Raw genomic sequence first — 8723 nt, 5'->3', positions numbered from 1 at the left:
CTGCTTCTCATGGTGGTAAGTTTAAGTTGTGATGTACAGTTTTATCGAATTAATGATGTACTCTTTAGTGTAAATGAATAAACACATATTTGAACTGATGTGTAGAGAATGTTGAAGGAGGCATTGCTAGTGGTAGTCCCCAAGTAGAGCAGGAAATACGTAATGGTAACCTGGAATTGTTTAAATTCATATATGCATCAAAGAATTGAATTCCCAAAGTAATTAATTATTATCATTGATGCTTACGGGCTGGAATTTGCGACAATTAGTTATGCAGGTAATTCTTCAAGTCCGGTTGACAACATTTTTACCTCACTGCATGCAGAATGTGATATGCAAGACATGCGTGAAGGTAAACATGTTTTCAAATTTATTAATGGTGCAGTTTTTAAAAAAAACAAATTATAGGGTTTAGTACACTCCAACTTGTATTAACTTAACTTAATTAAAGAATTGGATAAAGGTCTTGACTTTTGCAAGTTTGCAAGATCAAAATTTAAAGGGTTCATCGTTCAGGTTTTATGGGCACCCAAAAAATAATGTTTGGTGACCCCTCTCGGTAGATTCTATATCATGGTAACATTTTATGATGAAAGTGACTACCATAGGGTTTGGGAACAAGGCACTTCGATCTTTGAGATTAAATCAGTGGTCACCTAAGTTTTCTGGTGATAAATAATTTCAAAGTCATGCTCTTGTATGGGTTAGATTTCCAAGGCACAGTCTTGAGTATTGGGAAGTAAAGAATCTACTTGCTATGGGAAGGGCTTTTGGAAAGCCTACACATGTAGATGACACAACTGCTAAGAGTTTCAATGGGGTTTTATGCAACTGTCTTGGTGGATAATCATTTGTCCCAACCAATACCTGACATGTTTGGTTTAGAAACTTTTATGCATTTTTGTTTGAATCATGACACATGTTTTGGTCACATTTCATTAAAATGCATTTTAAGAAGTCTATAAAGTTTAATTTCTTCCTTTTTCATTATGTTTGAGATGCTCTTGATTAGACAACTTTCTTCTTCTTTCGTTGTTATTACCTATTTTCAATTCATTAGGCAAAATGCGATTAGTTTTGAGTAGTCTTTTTGATTTGCAATTTAGCAGTAAGGTGTTCTTTTCATAGGTCTTAAAACATCGTTTAATGAGAGTAATTATTTTCTTTTCAATCGAAGGACTTGGCTTCGGTAGTTCTAGTGGTGTCTGTTTGCATAATGAGCTTTCGTTTGCAATATAAGATATGAAACTGGTATTAGAAGATATCTATGTGGTGGGGGTCATTGTTAGTCCAAGTCTGTCCGTAGCCAATATGGGACTAATAGTCAATTCTCAGTTCAAAGTTCTAACACTCTATCTAAGGTTTCTCTATTGTAGGGGTCGAGAGTCTTCATTGCATTGATGTATAGCCCACTTTAGTATTGAAAAACTTCAGACCACTGTGGTGTGTAAGAACTTTCTACTGAGTTATCAAATTCAAACAGAGTCCGACCGATTTACATTGAATTGGCTCCTTCTTCTTCACGATCTTGCTTTGATAAGTGAAGTTATAGTTATTTATAACAGAAATTGGGTCTCTCTGAGTTTCTGGGTTAGGCAGTAGTAATTGGATAATTTTTAGAGATTTCTAGTTCTCCTCTAATTGTTTGGTTTGAAGGCTATCCAAGTTGTGGTACCGGTGTCCAACTTGAATTATCTGTATCAAACCTCAAGTTTCTGCACCTATAGTGATTTGATGATGATTTTGCTGTGTCAGTGGCCTATTGTGTAGTTGGTGTATGATTGATGAAGTTCTATGCACTCATTGAGGAGGACACCGATACGTCTAGTCCTTGCCATTGGGAGAAATCTTTTTCTTTGCTTCTCAGGTGGTGGAAGAGGAGGTCGTTTAATTTCACTCTCCTGTTGTGTAACTTGATTTTCTGAGTCTGAACTCCACTTCAGACGTTCAGTTGTGGTACGCAGTGAAGTACTTAGTATCTTAGCTTCTGGGCTTGTACATTTCTAATCAAAGCCACTAGGTTTTTTAGACTTCTTTGTAACTTGATCTTCGAACAATCAGTTCTGGTCAGCAGTGAAGTATTTGGTGTCCTAGCTTCTTGGCCTATAGGTTTCTGATCAAAACCACTAGGGTTTTGGGAATTTCTTGCTTTTGTATCATCAGAATCAGACTTTGACTGCTGAATTTGATTCCCCATGTGTGGTTCAGGATTTGGGATATACGTGGTTTCTGACTTGGAGGAGGTTCCTAATCAGGTTCTTTAGTCTTCTTCGACTTTTTTTTCTTTTGTGCTATCGGAATCCGAGTTTAACTACGGTAGTTGTTTTTCATATATATACATACACATTTACAATATTACATATTTAAATAAACAAATATAACCCCCTAGTGTGTATATCAAACCTACCGTCCGCCTCCGTCTTTTAGAACAATGACTGAATTCCAGGATACCGTAAATACTTGGGAGCTGATGGAGAGTCACTATAAAGGTAGAGAAAAGACTTGGCGTAATAACCAAAAAGGAATAAAGAGTATTTATGGCAAACTATATAAAGAGTGTTTATGGAACAACATCAGGTTACCTAGCCAATAAATGCATCCATTGCACCGCCCTCTTGAGTACAAAGTTGTGGTGGTTGCTTCAGTGTAGGCTAAGAGAACTACTCCGAAACCATATAAGAGGCGCGAGAGAGAGAAACCCTAGAAAAAGCAATATGTGAAGATGTAGGATTTAGAAGAACTAGATGAAGGATGTGCCCAAGAGGATTACAAGATAGTACAGGTTTTATGCTTATTGACACCTCCGGAGAGGTCAACTATAAAACTCAAAACTCATGGGCAGTCTTAGGAGGACGAGTGTCAGGGCCTAAGTTGATTACTCAGGGATCATGATGGACAGGCAGGGTGTTGCTTGATAGCTCAATCATGGTCCTAACAGTTGAAAATAGAGCTGATAGCCATAAGAAAATAAAAAGGCTGAAGACTTGTCTAGCACTCGGATATATAGAAGAATGTGGTTGGCCTTACAAGGGACAGCAGAGTAGCCTTAATATTATAGCCAGAGATCTGCAGGGCATGATTTGTAGCCATTGATCCTGATGGGCTCCCACATCTTATAGCGCAAAATAATTTGTATGCCCTACGTTTTTATGTTCTTAGGATTAAACCATGCTCATTCTGTGGTGGCAAGTTGGAAACTGCTTTTGTACCTAGGATTAAACCATGCTTTAGATCGTGATCCATGCTCATGCACTTGGGTTATAGTGGTAAAATTTTGGGAATGTTTGGACTAGAATGTATACGTAGTTTCTTCACCACACATGTCTTCTTTATTTTCATTTTCATTTCATGTGATGTGCATGTTTTGAAGAGGACTATGTAGTTTCTACAGTCTTCTAATCAGCTAATCTGGGCTCTATTAAAAATTTGAAACTTGGTTGTGTGCATAATAACTCCATTGAAAATGAGTTTGGAAAAATAACACAAGGCGTGTTGGATGCGGTTTCTCGTGACATAGGAACACCTTTGAGGCTTTTACATGTTATCCAAGGTTGGTGCTATGCCGAAGCTAAGAATCCACTAAAAGTGACCGAGAACAAGTCTTGAACAACGTGTTTCCCGCGTTTTATTATATTATAAAGTAATATGTGTGTATAATAATTAAAATCAATAAACAATTACAATTATAATTATGAAAAGACAATTTCACTAGAGGTTAATGGACATGCTATTGGCGAGGAGTTCAGGGGTTATGTGTTCAAAATCATGGGAGGGTGTGACAAATAGGGTTTTCCAATGAAGTAGGGTGTCGTCACTCTTGACTCCTGGCCCTGGCCGTGTTTGCCTTTTGCAGCACAGAGGCACTCCCTACTTCTGTGTACATGGAAGGCGCACTGGAGAGAGAATAAGGAAGTCGGTTCGTGGTAGCAACTTTAATGTGTTTTTATTACCATCTTCAAAGTTTGAATTTGCCTTGATAAAAAAAAAAAAGTACTCCTGCTCTTGTCTTTACATGGACCAATTATGGGGAGTTAATTAAGTGATGGTCTAAGATTGTGTAGAGAATGTTAAAATAGAGATTGTTGCTTTATAGAGTGTGAATTTCTTTAAATAGAAGATGTTTTATATACGCCCATTTCATCTACCTTTTTAATATATTTCATTTTGTGGTGTATATAGATGTTCTGGTGAAAAAGAGGTCCGAGACGATTGAGCAAGCAGCTCCAATCTCCGTTGATGAGGCAGCAGGTTCAACAGGTTGTCATCCACAAACTCCACCTCCTGTTGTGACTACTGTGGAAAGCACCGGGGATTGTGGAATGGATGGTAAGTCGATAGTGTCTTATCATCCTTATCTATTTGTGTATCATGAAAGTTAAATTTTTCCCGAAATTTTTATAAGGTATAAGGACCTGAGGACTTATCATCTAAAATATTTATTATTTCCCTATCTAGATGGTCCAGTGAAGAAGAAGCCAGATATGGATCCAAGCAATTAAAGCTTGCCTCCCAAATAAAACTTGCCTGCACCGACGACCCGGACATGCTTCACTTGATGTCACTCTAGGTAGTTTGTCTAACCAATATTAATTTTAAATTTTCTAATGAGATTGTTATCGTCACGGCGTGGGGCTTTTATAAGCCACACTACTCTAAAGCATCTTATTATTGCAAGTGGTAATGACATGAATTCAAAATATTTTCAGAGCTCCTCCAACCTGATTACAGCATCACCGTGGAATACCGAAAATATCAGAGAAAATACCCGCAGAAAAAGCAGGCTTTGAAGGAGACAAATGTATTGCCAACACAACTTGGTGAAACTCTACTAACACTTAATGAATATTTTATGTTTTCGTGCTAATAACAACCTATTTATATTTTCTACATAAACAGTATTACTACATGTAAGATCTATCTTTCCCTTTTGGACCCCTTAGGGAGGCTGAAAAGTCAGCTGCTCTATTAGACTCTTTTTTTTAAAAAAAATTAACAACCTTCACTTGGCTAAGCTGTTGCATTAACTCCCAAATCTCTATCACCTCATTTTCAACAGACCATGGCATGGTTTCTTTCTTGTTAAGAATCTCGAGTCAGTTGCAATCTTTATCTTCTTATAACCTACCTGGTAGTATACACAATTTCAAGCCATTAAGAATAGCTTGTAATTCCTTATGTAAGATTGTTCTTGTACAACCTAGCTTTCAGCTGTATAGCACATTATAGTAGTTCCCATTAGGTATCTGACTATGCCTCCATGTCTTGCTCCCTTAGGTGCTACGCTTCCATTAGTCTCTGACACAATAGCAGTGTTGGGATCCCGTGAAGTGGTACCAGTACATCAGGAGGAAGCAGTACCAGTGCAGCAGGATGTACAAGAACAAGCACATGTCAGAGTAACTAGGTCAAAGAGGCAATTGTTACAGGAATGAGAGCTAGCCTGCTAAGCTTGGGAATAAAACTTGTTTTTGGATGATTCAACTTTATAACTTATGTCCATATCTGTGTAAGTTGTGTGATGGAGGTGCTATGTTGGATAATTGATGTGGTACCGTTATAGGTAATGTGGGGTAGAGTTCTAGGTAAAAAGAGGAAACTTTTTCTTTTTGTTAAAGGTTACTTTCGACATATCAATTGTAATGTCGTAGGTTGGATATCGTGTATCAGTTCTTAGATGGAGTATGCTTTTTAGTATCCAGAACATGTGTGTTATACAAACCAATTGGAGGGTTCTGATGTAAGTACCATCAAAACTCAGAAGGTCCCTAAGTATTATTTTTGGACCTCTTTTGTTTCTCTTTTAGAAAGTTGTATAGTAAGTTGTATAGTAAGTACCATTTGTTAATGATGTAAACCTTTTGATAGCTATCGGACACAGAAGTATATATTTAATTTGTGTTTTCAGTAATGGCTTTGTACGAGGTGCTTGGATGATCTGTAATTAGTCGAGACATTTAAATTCTTTGGCGTACTAAGTCTTTCTATTGCAGTGATCTCATTTTTGTCAACCAATTATTTAACTGCTCTAGCATTCGTCGAGACGGTTAAGTAGCTGGGTTAATGACTGAGAAGTATATTGTTTTAATTTTCAGGTTATGACAAGTCTTTTATATTTATGAAATGTTGAAAATACAGAAGAGACTCTGCCGAAATTTTTCTAGAAAAGTCACGTATCTTAGGTATATAATTGTTTCAGATTTGGGGCGTGTTTATTGATGGAGCCTTTATTTTTTATTTTGATTTACTTTATTTTTTAAAAGAAGTTAGATGGCTGCTCAATTTAGATTAGGTACAACATAAGTACTCTGCACATGAAAAGAAAATTACAGCATAAGTATTCTGCTCATATTATATTAGGTAGAACATAAATATTCTGTATTGTATAGTTGACCTTCATAATATCAAATTGTAAACTTGTATTGTTTTCTTTTCTTATTGGTAATGAACATACATTTGGACTTCATTTGATGGATACAGCCATAAAATAAGAGAGAAGAGAATGGACTTTCTACTAAATTGTAATTAGGATACTGCATGCAATGTCATTTGGTAGTCCTAGTATCAAATAATAGCATATATACTAGGGCCTCATATAGTAGAAAGTAGGACAAGTAAGTATGAAAAGAAATGTAAATCAAAATGCAGAAAAACATAATGTGAGAAACCCTCATCTTCTTTTAATCATTATAGCATGTGCCTATGATACAATAAATAGCATATGAGAATCGTGGTTGACTGGTTGTAACATAGTTTGGTGTTTCACTCTTGGGTTGCACTTAAGTGTTTAAGTTTGTGTTTCAATGCCTAAACATTATGGTTTGGTTTTTGAATCACGTCTATGTTTTTAAATGAAATTACGACTATATTTGGTACTTAAGTGTTCACATTCAAATTACAAGTATGTGTGCTACTTGAGTGTTCATATTCAAATTATGGCTACGTTTTCGCGTTCAAATTATCATCGACATATTTCATTATGATGTACGCATTGGAAAATACTCTTATTCCAATATAGCTCTACCACTTTGCCATCGCTCGCAATACTTATTAAATCCAATATAGTGATTTAATGGGAGTATGCTACATATAGTGGTTTAATAGGAGTATGCTACATCTAGTAGTTTAATAGTAGCATGCTACATCTAGTGGCTTAATTGGAGTATGCTACATCTACTGTTTTAATATAAGTTGGTCAGTGTATTTGTTCCCTCCGTATGCTCCAACAATATAACTCATCCCTCCTTTTACCTTTCTTGTATAAACAGCATCAACATCTAGGGTAGGGTTTAGGGTTTTTACCTTTTTTTTAAAAAAAATCTTAGTTATTGCTACTGCATAAGATCCAATCAAGCATAAGAAGCACGAAGCAAGCATAAGAGCACGTTAATTTTGTAAAAATGAAGGTAATTTCCCTTTAAATTCATAAGTTTGATTAAGTTTAAGTTTTAGGGGTAAATAAGAGAAAATTTTGAGTTATTGAGTGTCATTCTTCACTTTGAATTTTATCAAGTATAAAGAGCACGAAGAATTTGATCTTTGAAATGTTAATAGAGATAAATTTTAATTTATCAAGTATAAAGAGCATAAAAAAATTTGTTGGTTGTGTGAAGGTTTTCCTTCCTTCATGGATTAGTAATTCTTGAATAATTGAACTTGGTTGAGCTATTGGTCTAAAGTAGCCTATTAAGAAGTTTAATTTCTGCAATAGTTGTTGATCGAGACATTTGTTCAGAAGTACATGTTTCGTTCACCACAGGTTGAATGTCAGGTATGTGATCAACTTGGACACTCAGCTATTGAGTGCCAATTTATGTACTCTCGCTGTAAAGAAGCTACATGTGATGGGATCCGATTGTTGGGCAATTCGTAAACAACAAGCAATCCAGGAAGGAAGTACTTGAAGTGCAAGCATGATTCATGTCGAAGTTATTTGCAATGGTTGGATGAAGCTGTTTCTGATCAACTTTCTGGATCAAGCTCATCAACAAATGAATGCTTTAAGTGTGGTCAGCCAGGCCATTGGATGAACGAGTGCCCTTGGGTAAACTGTGAATGCAATACAAAAGATTGTAAGGGGAGGATGACTGTTAAGACTACCAAGTATGGATTAAATGTTGGAGAAAAGTATTTGAAATGCAAAAGCTGCCAGGGATTTCAATGGCTTCATGATGTAGTGAAGATAGCATCAAGAAAGAAAACAACCATTTTGACTGTGGAACCCATTGTTATACTGAAAATGACTCTGTCTGAATTCTCAAACCTAAAAATAAATTGAAAAATGTAATGGGTAATGGGTAATGCAAAGTTCAACTTTGAACTTCTGAACAGTTATAGCTTTGTAAGATGGCTCCTTGTAAGATGTATTCTAACATTTTTCTCTCTTTTTCTTATTACAAGTTTTAGCTTGGTAAGATGTAATCTGACATTTTTATGATTGCAACTCTATAATGCTCACGATGTATGTATCTGAAGCACTCGACAAGCGCTTGACAACCTTTTTTAACTGAAGCACTTATCTGTGTCTTTTTACTCATTTTGCTGTAACTTTTTCGGTAATAGCCCATTTTGTTATGTCTGTTCAGCCATACTTGTAGTTAAGATACAATCTGATGTAACATGTTTGCACTGTGAACATATGACAAGTATGAAAATAACCTGTCATAACTCCATAACTCTCTTTTTAACATAAATCTTCTTTACTATATGGAATCCATAATGTAATG

The sequence above is a fragment of the Coptis chinensis genome, chromosome 8 (assembly GCF_015680905.1).
Source record: "Coptis chinensis isolate HL-2020 chromosome 8, ASM1568090v1, whole genome shotgun sequence".
Lineage (NCBI taxonomy): Eukaryota > Viridiplantae > Streptophyta > Magnoliopsida > Ranunculales > Ranunculaceae > Coptis > Coptis chinensis.
Note: the sequence above shows the minus strand (reverse complement) of the source record.